At 45.2% G+C, this 14010-nt stretch overlaps 1 long non-coding RNA gene across 1 annotated transcript in view; it reads right to left on the reverse strand.

Annotated features, from left to right (window-relative positions):
* Window positions 1-4629, reverse strand: part of LOC308592605 — a 5863-nt gene extending 1234 nt beyond the window's left edge. The window contains exons 1-2 of the long non-coding RNA XR_014010577.1: window positions 4578-4629; window positions 884-1001 (exon numbers count right to left, since the gene is read on the reverse strand). This is a non-coding gene — a long non-coding RNA (uncharacterized lncRNA). The remainder of the gene's footprint in view (window positions 1-883; window positions 1002-4577) is intronic.
* Between the last annotated feature and the right edge of the window lie 9381 nt (window positions 4630-14010).

The following is a 14010-nucleotide window of genomic DNA, read 5'->3' on the forward strand; positions in this document are numbered from 1 at the left end:
GTGAATTGGGCTGTAATTGTTCCTATGCACACTCTTCAGCTGAGGAGAGCCCATTTGAACCCTCCGTACACCAGAGAGCAGAGGAAAATAAAGCAAGTTGAAAACCACTGGTGGATGGGTGCCTAGAGGTCCTGTGCTAATTGGCATGGTTAGCAACAGATGTGGCTGCTTCTCTGGTGGTGTGTGGAGCCATAGACACAACACACACCCAATGAACATACTCACACATCCCTACACACAGACATATATGTGGACACACATCCAACATATGCACTGGGATCACTGGGAGATAGGCAGATTAAAGCCTTAAGGATCCCAATGTTCAAATGATGAACTTGGTGGCAAGATCAGGCTAGCTGAGAAGCAAATCCCTAAACCTCTCTCCATGCTATCCTGATGTAGCCCAGGTTGGTGTCCCTAGACTGCTAATAGTTACCCAATAATGCCAACTTCTGATGGTGGCCTTGGAAACATCTTCTGAAGGATTGAGATAGTTGGATATGACGTGAGGATTATTGTGGAGCAAGATCTGCTCATGAGAATTAATAGAAATTGAAATTAATAGCAATGACTAACTTAGGTTCATTTATCCCCAAAGATGCAGATCATCTGTCATGTGACTGTTTCACTCAGAACTTGCATCCCTTTTGAAAGTGTTGCATGAGGGAAAGATGATTTCCTATTTGGAGTCATGTTACTCCTTATGCCACCTTTCTGTTAGATGCTCAATACTCAATTTCTGTTAGATGCCTATACTACAAATTAAAAGCAATACTAAGTCCAGTTTAATGTAATAATCACACAATCTATTTGACTAGCAAATTAGATTTGCTTTACTTTGTTCAAAACAAGACAAAATTGTTAGGTGCTAATTATCTCTTACATGTGAAGATATATAAGGCTCTGTTGTTCAATATAGGGCAGGTCCACATCTGAGTTGGCATCGCTCCATCAACGTCTCATTCTTGGATGACTTATGCCTGCATGTGTGAACTGACTCCCTTTAATTAAAACCATCACATCTGAGGTAATATATTCATAATAGCAGCAGCAGCCACCCTTAGTGCATAAGTAGTGATTTGCAGTGTTTCAGAATACACTGTGGACATTATCTCCATAATCCTTGTAAACATATCAAGATTGTTATCCCCATGTCACAGACAGGGAAACAGAAAACTATAGCTCTCCTAAAGTCACCTAGTGAGTTAACGGCAGAAGAGAGAACCAAGTCTGGGATTTCCTCCTCGGTACCCAGCCTGTTCGCCTAGCCCCTCTATGAATGACGCGGAAGTTCAACCTGTGATGGCATATTCACACAGGAGACATGTACCGTATTTTTCGCCCCATAAGACGCACCGGCCCATAAGACGCACCTAGATTTTAGGGGGGGAAATAAAGGAAAAAAAATTTATTTCCCCCCCAGGTGTGCTGCGCTAATCCAGAAGCTTGGGGCAAGCTGAGGTCAGCGCGCCCCAAGCTTCTGCGTGCCGGCAAGCAGTCCGCTGCCGCCCCAAGCCTCCCGCACCCGGCAGGAGGTCCCGCTGGGTGCGCAAGGCTTGGGGCGGCAGCGGACTGCTTGCGCGCACCTAGAAGCTTGGGGCGTGCTGAGCTCAGCACGCCCCAAGCTTCTGCATGGCGGCAAGCAGTCCGCTGCCGCCCCAAGCCTCCCGCACCCGGCAGGAGGTCCCGCCGGGTGCACAAGGCTTGGGGCGGCAGCGGACTGCTTGCGCGCACCTAGAAGCTTGGGGCGTGCTGAGCTCAGCACGCCCCAAGCTTCTGCATGCCGGCAAGCAGTCCGCTGCCGCCCCAAGCCTCCCGCACCCGGCAGGAGGTCCCGCCGGGTGCGCGAGGCTTGGGGCGGCAGCGGACTGCTTGCGCACACCTAGAAGCTTGGGGCCAGCTGAGCTCAGCTGGCCCCAAGCTTCTCGGTGCGCGCAAGCAGTCCGCTGCCGCCCCAAGCCTCGCGCACCCGGTGGGACCTCCTGCCGGGTGCGCGAGGCTTGCAGACACTCGCCCGAAGCAGGGGGAGCCCTCCAGAGGGCTCCCCGTGCTTCGGGCGACAGGCTGCCGCCCCAAGCCTCGCGCACCCGGTCGGACCTCCTGCCGGGCGCGCGAGGCTTGCAGGCATTCGCCCCATAAGACGCACCCCGATTTCCCCTTCATTTTTGGAGGGGAAAAAGTGCGTCTTATGGGGCGAAAAATACGGTATGCATGAACACTCTATGGAGCTTAAGGCAAAGGTAAAGGGACCCCTGACCGTTAGGTCCAGTCGCAGACGACTCTGGGGTTGCATCTCGCTCTATAGGCTGAGGGAGCCGGCGTTTGTCCGCAGACAGCTTCCCAGTCATGTGGCCAGCATGACAAAGCCACTTCTGGCGAACCAGAGCAGTGCATAGAAACACCGTTTACCTTCCCGCCAGAGCAGTACCTATTTATCTACTTGCACTTGATGTGCTTTTGAACTGCTAGGTTGGCAGGAGCAGGGACTGAGCAACGGGAGCTCACCCCGTTGTGGGGGTTCAAACCATTGACCTTCTGATCGGCAAGCCTTAGGCTCTGGTTTAGACCACAGCGCTACCCACGTCGCTCTAGAGGGTGTTTATTTGCCGGGCCGCCCTACCCATCCCACAACAACCAATACAGCAAGAACTCCACGGGACAACACAGAACACTAGTGAGCTCCTGGTTTGGCTTAGCAATGATATTGACTCATAACCTTGATTCCACATCACTACCCGAAAACAGTATAGCACAGCAGCAATTGTGCTCTGCAGTGGACGCATTGTCTTTTGTGTGTGTGTACACTAATTACAATTTCCCTTTCATACATTTCCTCATTTACAACTTGCTTCATTGATCCCACTCAGCCAGCTCACATCCTTTATACAAAGAGAAAACAAAAGGGAAAATGCATTTTTTGTTGTTGTTTTAAAAGAGCAGCCTGCGGTTAAACACACTGAGGAATAATTTCACATTCATTTCATAACATCATTGCAGTGACACATACCATTGACAATTAACGGCAACAAAAAAGAAAATATCCTGCCACTATATAATGCTGATACTTTGCCGATTTTTTCCTTTTCTGCAGAGCTTTGACAATATAAATCTTGTGTTCATGCTTTGTGGATCTTTCCTGACACTCAGCAGTATTCTCACTAGGGCCTCCTTCTTATGTCCTATCATTCTAGGTTGCCTGAAGAAATTGCCGAAAATTCAATTTTGATGTCTCTGAGAACTGTGCTCTTTGGAAACCAACACACTTCTCATAAAACACAAATAAAAGGAGGGCTGTGTGCTGGAGACACTTTGAAAGAGCATTCCAAACAATTGCAGCTTTGCCAGCAATGGGCAAGGAGAGGACAACTACATTTCACAAAGAACACAAGGCTGCCACTGAAAGTCATGAAGGCGGCTCAGTTAGTTAGAGTGTGGTGCTGAAAATGCCAAGGTCAGGGGTTTGACCAGATGCATATTCCTGCACTGTAGGGATCCGTGTGGATAAAATGAACCACTGAGTCTCTCCCAACACTTCTATGATTCAATGATCACTTACCCCGGCTCCACTCAGGCCCAATCTGCACTACACATTTAAAGAGTTATCATGTCACTTTAAACACCCATGGCTTCCCCCAAAGACTCATGGGAAGTGCAACTTCTTAAGGGTGCAGATAGTCAGCGGCGGAGCATGTGCCTGCGCTGCCCAAGTTGGGCGTGCTCTTGAGGGGGGTGGGGCGTACTCCCAAGGGGAGCAGGGGGTGGAGGGTGCCCTGCCAGGGTGGGATAGCCACTCGAGTGCACGGAGCAGCTCATGTGCGCTGCAGTCGGGGGCAGAGCGAGCCATCCATGTGGGCAAAGCAAGCCGCTGATGGCGGACATTTGGTGTGCCACCCACCCGCAACTACCAAACCTCCCCCAGCTGTCAAAATGAAGGGGGAATGGCGGAATGGCACCGGCAAAGCAGTACAACTCCCCCCTTCCCCTGATGGCTTGGGGTAGGCTTGGGAGTCACGGACATGTGGTGTGCTGAACATCAACCCCCCGGAAGGGATGACACCTGGGTCAGACCACCCCTACCGCACCCCCTCTTCCTCTGCCACTGCAGAAAGTTGTTAAAAAGGTAAAGGACCCCTGGCCATTAGGTCCAGTCATGGCCGACTCTGGGGTTGCGGCGCTTATCTTGCTTTATTGGTCGAGGGAGCCAGCGTACAGCTTCCGGGTCATGTGGCCAGCATGACTAAGCCGCTTCTGGCGAACCAGAGCAGCGCATGGAAACACCGTTTACCTTCCCGCCGGAGTGGTACCTATTTATCTACTTGCACTTTGACGTGCTTTCGAACTGCTAGGTTGGCAGGAGCAGGGACCGAGCAACAGGATCTCACCCTGTCGCGGGGATTCGAACCGCCAATCTTCTGATCGGCAAGTCCTAGGCTCTGTGGTTTAACCCACAGCACCACCCGCGTCCCTGCAGAGAGTTGTTAGAAGGCCCCTATTCCCCTTGCAGAGCAACAATTCTCAAAGTTCCCTGGGAAGAGGGATTGACCGTAGGTATGTGACAGAAACAGGGGTCTTCTAACAACTCTCAGCACTCTTCAACTACAGGGTCCAGGATTCTTGCGGAGAAGCCACCACTCTGTAAGTGGTATAACAGGGTGTTCAATGTATAGGCCAGATGAGGCCACAGTTGCCTGTGACATCACAAATGCTTTCAGGGGATGTGTGGATCTCCTTGTATGAAGCCACATGGTGGTAGAATGGGCTGTACAGTGGTACCTCGGGTTACAAACTTAATTTGTTCCATCCATTCTTAACCTGAATCATTCTTAACCCGAGGCACACATTCCCTACATAGGCCTCCTGCGGCCCCGGAAGCAGATTGCGTTCGTATCCCAGGGCAAAGTGCGCAACCCGTAACACCTACTTTTTGTGGAGTTCATAACACGAAGCGTTCATAAGCAGGACTGTTCGTAACCCGAGGTACCACGGTACCACTTTAGGCTGCAAGTAGGAAACATAATTCTCCATTGAAATGCTTCATGAAAACAGAAAATTAAGATATCAGGAAGAAAGATTCTAGATGTCTCCCTGCTGGGCTGGTTGTCTGCTTGCAGGGAGCCTTTCGCCTCAGGGAGCATTCGAAGTACCACAATCTGAAGTGGTATTGCCTATTCTACCATCTCAGCTTTCTGCCACCTGCTGCCTGCGTTATGGAGATCCAGCCTTGAACTAAGCTGTGCAGCAGCTTACATTTGTAGCACTCATGTCCTGTTTCCAGTTACTTTGCAGTCAAGGAAGACAAACTACGCTGCCAGCAGAGTCCTGACAGAATCTGGCAACCATTTCCACAACTGCATTCGTAGTCAGTGTTACTGAATTTCATCTCATGGAAACAATGCTGGGCATGTCAAGCAGTTTTGTATCAGAAGTACGTCCTCACAAATCATTTCCATAAACCACATACAGTGGGTTTATAGCCACATGCCAGCTACTCATGAGAAACATAAATATAATCTGCCTCAACGGTTCTGGCAGACGTGTGGATTTCTCACATACAGAAGGAGATATTAACCACCCCCATTTTTACAAGTTTGGATATGGGAGTTCCTTGTGGGTACATTCTCTTCACTTAGAAGTGGAGGTCAAGGACTGAGACACACAGTAACAGAGCAAAGAACTGCAGGCTTCTGAAACGCAAAGCCCCTTTCGACCGTGGTGCAGAAGTTATTCTGTTGTGGCTCCAGTAATTTTGCCATGTTGCCTAGATGAAGGTGGGTGTGGGGCCCCGAAATATGGGCCACACCAGTGCGGTCCCAGGCTTTCAAAAATTTTCAAGGCAGCTTTGGAACAATAGCCCTGGGGAAGCATTTCCTTGAGCACACTGCGGTAATTTATTCAAAGATTAACGAAACAAACCCTATCCATGTTTACCTGGAAGTAAATCCAACACGCACAGCACTGCACTGCGTGGCCTGCATTTGAATTTCAAAGTGGGAAACTAGGTATGATCCCTACCAACATAAAAGTTACGCACAATTTTTTATTAGTGTATTGGCATTGATTAAAATGATAATGCTACTGTGGGAGCTTGCTTTCTGTGCCGGGCCATTTCTGTATCTCCTCATGCAGTCTTTATGGTAATATGGGCTGTCAATCCTACAGTAAATAAAAGACAGAAACAGCAAGCATCAGTGGTCCCAGACTATTGAAATAAATGGCTCCGAGGTGGCTTTACTATTGTCTGTAAAACAACACATGGATCTCAGGCCTTCAAGGAATTCCAGTTATTTAGCAGTTAAAATAAGAGATTAACTGCCTGATTTTTAATAGGTTATCACCTTTCCCATTTGGCTACCCCTCTGTTTGTCTTGCTCCTTGTGCTCTGTTAAACAAGGGAAAGTGTTGTGACCCATAATTGCGGGCAGATTCACAGCAGGTTTTCGAGGAGTTTTCTGCACCACAGTGTCCAAGCCGCCTCCATCTGCTGTAGTCTTGTGTGCTTCCCACAGGGGAAACTGGCTAATTTTTCAGTCAATTAGCAGAAGGGCTGCTTTTGTTCTCCAAGTGCCCCCCCTGGGCTCCTCTTACACCCTTGTCTCCACGTTCAGATGTTGGCAGTTTTGAAATAGCATATCATGTTATTTTTCTCTGCTGACCTTTGTGACATTGTTGGCTGAATGCGATCACATGTAATTGTAGCCACTTGCGTTAAAACTGTGCAATGGGAAATGTATCGACTTAAAAAAAGAAAACCAGAGAATAAATGCTGCTAATGACATACGTGTGGATAGTTTCTTTAAAGGGGGATATTAATTTGTCTTATTCTGCAGCCTGAGAAAGGATTGAAGTTGTGCATTTTTTTAAAAATAGGAAACAGAGCATTTTTGTTTTTAGCTACACAATGTATTTTGGCAGGAAACATAAACCTGTGTAGTGAAGTACACAAACAGAAATACAAAAACAAAAAATACAGTCAAGAGTAAAAGAATCAACGTTGTGCTCATTTGTTCTCCATGCTCATATTATGCATAGTGAAGCTATAATATAGTTATTTATTGTTCAGAATTTCAATTACATTAATTTGTCAGGGCTTGGTCAAAACTACTTCCTTTAAAAGAAAAAAATGAACATGCTTGGCACTGCCTAAAGAGAGAGAGAGAGAGATGTAAAATTTCAGTTATTTATTTTAATCTGCTTTAGGAAACCTTTGCTGTTCACTCTGATTTCTCCTTCCTTTCCCTCACTGATGTCATCGTGTCGCCAGCTCTGACAAGCTACAAAGGACTGTGACATCATCTCTCTGGCTATGTGGGATCACTCACTTGGAAGAAAGAAGAACCTGAAGCAGCCTTGGAGAGCGAGGTATGAAAGCAGCAACAGCCAGCAGACATAATAATAGTAATAATGCCACCAGTCATTTTTGGGAGAGAAAATTACTAGTGTAGACCACTGCCCCACGGGCAGATGTGTGTGTGGCATAAAATACACAGCTGGATAATATTTGGTGCAGCCCTGATTTGTATGAGTTTTGTTAGAGGTTAGTCATTAATGCCTGCCTTTTGGCACACAGCAAAACCTTTTTGATATAGCGATGCTGCAAAAGAACAGTAGGCGAGATTGACAATCATGCCAGTTCTTTTTCTCTCAAATTGAAGAGTGCCACAGTCTCAGTTCACATAAAGTCACCGGCACCAAATGAGCACATCCTGGGTTTGCCAGAACATCTCCTGAAGCTGCTGCGGTTTCTGTCAAATACATTGCATGTCTGAATGCGTATGGACTCTGCTACTGAATGCCACAGGGACTGCACTTTGCCTTAAGAGCAAAAGGCCTCCCTCCTCCCATTCGGATTTCAATGTCACCTATTTATTATGAGTGATTTCTGCCTCAGATGCAAATATTCCCTGCCACGTTGAAGAGATATTCTCCACACACACACACCCTCCATTGTCATTCTGTTCCTTCTGCCGTACAATATCAAGTGAGCTTGGCTCTCTGTAACCTTCCATCCACCCAGCCTCTTGGCTATACCTTTCTATAGTTAATAAATATCCCTTTTCCACAGTGTTCAGCAATAAAATATTCACTGGGTCTGAGCTGGGGTTAACAGATTTCTGAAAATTTTATTGCATGACAGCCTGTCCTGCATAATCCCCTCAGCTGTCTCATGTTCTGGGGCAGAAACGATCTTATATGTCACTCTAATAGTCTAGAATTACACTTGTATCTCTGTCACCAGCATATGGGGCTGTGTATACCCCTAGGCCCAGCTCCCTCTCTTTCACGGCCTTTAAAATGATAACATTTGGCAAAGCCAGTTTTGACAGAAAGTGAACTCTCCTTTCCGCATTTGTGACAAAGCCAGCCACCAGAGGCCTGACACAGAGCAGCCAATCATCATACTCTTTACTGGATAATGATAGCGTGTTTCGCTCATCTTAATAACCCGCCTCTGTGCAACGGGAGACTGGAGTGCAGCTCCTCACTTAATTATACAGTCTACATCTTAAGTGCTTTATTCATGGGAGGTTTTCGGCTGAGAGGGCCTTCCCAGAGTTTGCCATTCTCTCCTCTCTTTCTCCTCCCCGTCCGCCTCCACCTCCCAGCCTACAACAAAGTGTATTGATCATTGGAAGGGCAAGAAAGCCCCACAGAAAATAACACAACAGGGGGGCAAGTTTGCTCATGCCCTCTGAAAAGGGGGCAAGGGGGAGCGAGAGCCCTGGCCTATGGACCAACACAATAATATCAATAGAGAACTGAATTCATTACATTCCTAGGGTACAGTTGTACAGGACGATGATGATGCATTGATTTAAACAACGAGGCAAACTGCATTTATTTGGAAGGAGTCAGGCATAGTTCTAAAGAGTGATCCCTGTGTTGGATTCCTCCTTCCCACCGCCTCCATTTTAAGGCTTACATTTGGTTAAGAGATTGAGCCAAGGCCATATTGCGCCCAACAACCTCTTTGTCCAACTTCCTTCACTGAAATTTAACTGCCTGGTGAAGGCACAGGTGTTTATTAGGACATCCCTTAAATTTTGATGTTAAATCCTTGTTTATACTTTAATACAAGATTTGTTTCTAATCAAGCATTTCATTTCCTTCTTGGGCAGGGGAGGATTACATGCCATTTTGCGTGTTTCATTTAACAGGGGGGGGGGGAAGCAAGTTGAATAATTTCAAAAGTAAATATGGAAATAAAATTGAGGAGCACAGTCTCATCCAAGTTCAGTACTCTTCCATCCTGCTGAGTTCAATGAGAGAATTAAGCAATGTTCAAATCTCTATTGTAGAAATAATAATAACAACAACAACAACAGTTAAGTGTTTAACATTGGCTGAATTGTACCATAATTGTTAGTTTTAGCTTTTTAAAATGCAGGATTAAGGATTACCATTCCTGTAGCGGGAAAGAAATGGTCGTATTGAGTAACAGTCTAGGCCAAGAAGTTGTGCTTGAAAACAGATGAGTTTCTCTGCTTTAAAATTCATAACGACAGAATCTGACAAATGTTCCAACTATTGTTTTGATAAAAACGGGCTGGAGGAGACAAGTCCTACTTGTCGTATATGCAGAAATGTTCTTATCCATGGCTCTAAACCATGCCTTTACTTTAAAATGGATTTCCATTGTCTGAGTCACTCAGGGTGTCCACATTAACCCCAGAAATTGGGGCTCTGTTTTTGTGTGGAGTCCTGCCTGAAATGGAACCCAAATTGTCTAGGTTTAATATGATTTCCGATCAGTATTTTGATCAGTGGTGGTATTAGGGCATGCCTCACTCAGCAGAATGAGCAGGAGAGTAGGGCTGACCACATTTTGAAGTAAGTGAAACATTACACATCACCATTAAAAGGCTGTTAAGCCTAGACTTTAAACAACCCACCTTCACCACTGACTTTGAGAACTCAACATATCAATGGCCTCACTCCACATGCTATGAAGCCTCTGGGATGTTGGATCAATGGCATCATTGTCCTCTTGCTTCTTTTGTAAGTCTCACATAGTATGCAGCAAGGCTGAAGGGACCATGAGGGTCATCTAGTCGAACCCCCATAATTCAGGAATCCAAACTTTTTTTGTGCCAGAACTCAAACGTGCTACCTTTCCTAGTATAGAGATACTGAAAGTGAAGCCTGACAATCTTCATAAATGATAATGGTAATGGAGAAGGGTAATGTTAATTGTGATCAAAGGTAAACTAATGGGCCTGTTACTCCCCTCTTTTACTTTATTGAAGGTGGATAGCATATTTGCCCTTCCTTCATATGATAGAAAACCACCTGACTTCAAGGTTTTCTCAAAGGGGATTGATAGATCAAACGCCTATGTCGAGGGGTGGTGCTTGAAAACAGATGAGTTTCTATGCTTTAGAATTTAAAATGAGAGAATTTGACAAATGTTCCTGCTAATGCTTTGATGAGCGTGGGGTGGAGGGGAGCAACTCTGCTTGATACATATGGCAGAGTCGACTGAAGCCTTGCTGTGACTTTAAACTAAGCCCTGACTGGATTGCCTGTCATTTGAGTTGCTGGATTGTGAAAGTGTACCCCACTCTAGGAGAAGGAGAGGCAGGCAGGTGGAGAGGAGGAGGAGGACAGAATGGATATTGCAGAGACCTCTCAAAACAGGAAGACTTGGTGGCCTGAATATGTACCAAATGGTTAGATAGATAATGTGACTATAACTACCACTTTTATCCCCATTTATTGCCTATATTGGGGTCAATAACCATCATATCACAATTTAGAATTTTTGAGAAAACCAAAGGAAACAAGCACTGTGCAATCCAGTTTCCTTTGTACCTTTCTGTTAATATTTTGTTGTCCCAACACTTATTGATCAGGAGTTTCCTCATCTCTATCAGATTTCCAAAATGCTTTCGATATTTCTAATTCCTCATTTGTTTTGTTCGTTTTGTGCCTCTGCTGTTCTTATTTTATTCTGGCATCCTTGTCCTCTTCTATTCCTTCCAGCAATTTTCTCATGATGGCTTATTCCGTTTTCCTCTCTTTTGTTTTCCAACCCCTTTTGCTCCAGAACTTCCTGTTAGAATATAAAGTGCCAATGGAAAGTCTCTGATCTGATTCTCATGTAGAAATGAATCCTCTTTACCACAAGAAATAACTTCTAAAGCTTGCAGAACTTGGTTTTTAAAAATTTCATTACAAACATTAACAGTTGCGAAACAACAAAATGCCACATTGCATATTTGTAATGGGCATCAGTATTCTTAAGTCCGGGAAATCTCTTCCTCTGATCCCAGAGTAAGTTCACACTTCTGGAGAGCAAAAACAGCTCGTGTGTCTCTCTGCTGTTGTAACACATACAGACAAACACCACCCAAAGAACCAACACAACACATAGCTTCCCTGTTGATAGTAGCAGAGAAGCTCAGGTTACATGAGTTAGGAAAAAATACCTCGTGAGCCAGTCACAAGACTCAGCCTGCCCTACCCTAGAGTGAAAAAACACCAGGGCTCTGGAATAGGCTCCCCAACATTTTACGTACATTAAACATATAATTTAATGCTTCCACAGTCCAACTGTACCTCTCATAAGCCAGGAGCTTCTACTACAATGACTAAGTCTAAGTACCTACTGACATCAGTAGAATCTACTCTGGATACAAATGGGGAGAATTCTGTGTCCAGGGCAGCTGTTTACCAGCTCCATCTGGTACGCAAGCTGATACCCTATCCGCCCGCAGACTGCCTCACCAGAGTGGTGCACGCTCTGGTTATCTCTCACTTGGACTACTGAAATGTGCTCTATTTGGGGCTACCTTTGAAGGTGACTCGGAAACTACAACTAATCCAGACTGGTGACTGGGGGCGGCCGCCGAGACCACATGACACCGGTCTTGAAAGACCTACTTGGCTTCCAGTATGTTTCTGAGCACAATTCAAAGTGTGGTGCTGATCTTTAAAGTCCTAAACAGTCTCAGTCCAGTATACCTGAAGGAGCGTGTCCACCCCCATCATCCAGCCCAGACACTGATGTCCAGCACCGAGGGCCTTCTGGCAGTTCCCTCACTGTGAGAAGCCAAGTTACAGGGAACCAGGCAGAGGGCCTTCTTGGTAGTGGCACCCGCCCTGTGGAACATCCTCCCACCAGATGTCAAAGAGAACAACAACTACCAGACTACTGAAGGCAGCCCTGTCTAGGGAAGCTTTTAATATTTGATGCATTATTGTATTTTAATATTTTGTTGAAAGCTACCCAGAGAGGCTGGGGAAACCCAGCCAGATGGGTGGGGTATAAATAAAAAAATATTATTATTACTATGATTATTATCACCGCTTCTGAGCAAAATTCAATGTTTTGACATGGATATATAAAGACTAGAATGACTTGGTCTCAAATATTTGAAGAAGTATATTTTCTGAAATCTGCTAGCCCAGGATTTAAGATTTTGCCAATAGGCACAACCTTTTGTGCACTGCTGAGGAAAAGGGCCTCCTTAGTGGTGGCACCACACCTGTGGTTCCCTTCCCCTGTGGTTGTCCTCCTCAGTGTTGATATTTCAGCATCTTTTGAAGGCAGTTTCTTTACCCAGGCGTTTGGAACAGATAGGGGTGTTCAGTATCAGTGTGATGTTTTTCAATGCTGTACCTTAGTGATGGATTGATAATATGCAATTTTAAATGGAATGGTTTTGTATTTTTAATGTTTCACTGAGTTTTTGTAGATCACCCTGAATTCTTATTTAAGAATATATTCAAAACAGAGTGAATAGATGTGTACATTCCTTTAAAATCTTCAGTGATTATTTAATATTGTGTTCCTAACAGCATGTTCCCTGAAAATAATGTCACACCATTTTTTACTTAATGTGTTGGTAATAGAGAGGAAGTGAATCATCATTATCATAAATGTTATCCAATTAAGTAATACTCAGAGTGTGTTAAAGTTATTAGTTTAATATACATAAAATGTCATGTTTATATGGATTAGAGTTTGAAAAAACTTATGGAAAACTTAGCATTTGCAAAGTAGGGAAGTTTGCATTTGGCAGGAGGTTTCACTCTAGCAAATGCAGCAGAACATGTTGGATGTTTCTGTTTAAGTCTTTAGGGTAGTTGCTGACTCATCAGCGGAAAGCCAGGCAGAAATTTCTCATACCAGGAAGATGAAACCTGAGAACTAATTGTCTTCGTCAGCAATGGAACCAGCAGAAGCAGTAGTGAATGTAGTGGCCAATCTCTGTGATCATGAACAAGCAAATTGCTTAAGATCTTTTGCTCTGGGACCAGAGAAATGAAAGTTTATTGAACTGTATTAAAGCCAAAACAAAGACGGGACTGCAATGCTAGTTTGTTTAAGAGCAATGTGTTACTTTGTATTTTTGCCACTGCTTATTTGTAACTAGTTTAAGACTGTTTCCAGTACAGCTTTGAAACTCATTCTTGTGGTTGAGAGCAAATTCATTTCTACTCTGCACACGGTCCAGATCAGGGATTTTGCTTGTGAAAACTCTAACAGAGCAGACCATTGGGACCATGGATTTAAGTTGGTCATGACTATCCTAGGCCCATGATTTCAGTGGTTCTCCTTTGAGTATGATGTAGTTCAATAACATATCATCATCATCATCAACAACAACAACAACAACAACAACAACAACAACAACAACAACATCCACTCAAGAGACTAGTTGATCTGCAAATTGTTGACTGCTGTCAAACAGCATGCTGCTTGCTGTGCAATAAAGGTAAAGGGTAAAGGGACCCCTGACCATTAGGTCCAATCATGGCCGACTCTGGGGTTGCGGTGGTCATCTTGCTTTATTGGCCGAGGGAGCCGGCGTACAACTTCCAGGTCATGTGGCCAGCATCATGTGGCGAACCAGAGCAGCACACGGAAACGCTGTTTACCTTCCTGTCAGAGTGGTGCCTATTTATTTACTTGCACTTTGATGTGCTTTTGAACTGCTAGGTTGGCAGGAGCAGGGACCGAGCAATGGGAGCTCACCCTGTCACGGGGATTTGAACCGCCAACCTTCT

Source organism: Podarcis bocagei (genome assembly GCF_964188305.1).
Source record: "Podarcis bocagei genome assembly, chromosome: 8".
Taxonomy (NCBI): domain Eukaryota; kingdom Metazoa; phylum Chordata; class Lepidosauria; order Squamata; family Lacertidae; genus Podarcis; species Podarcis bocagei.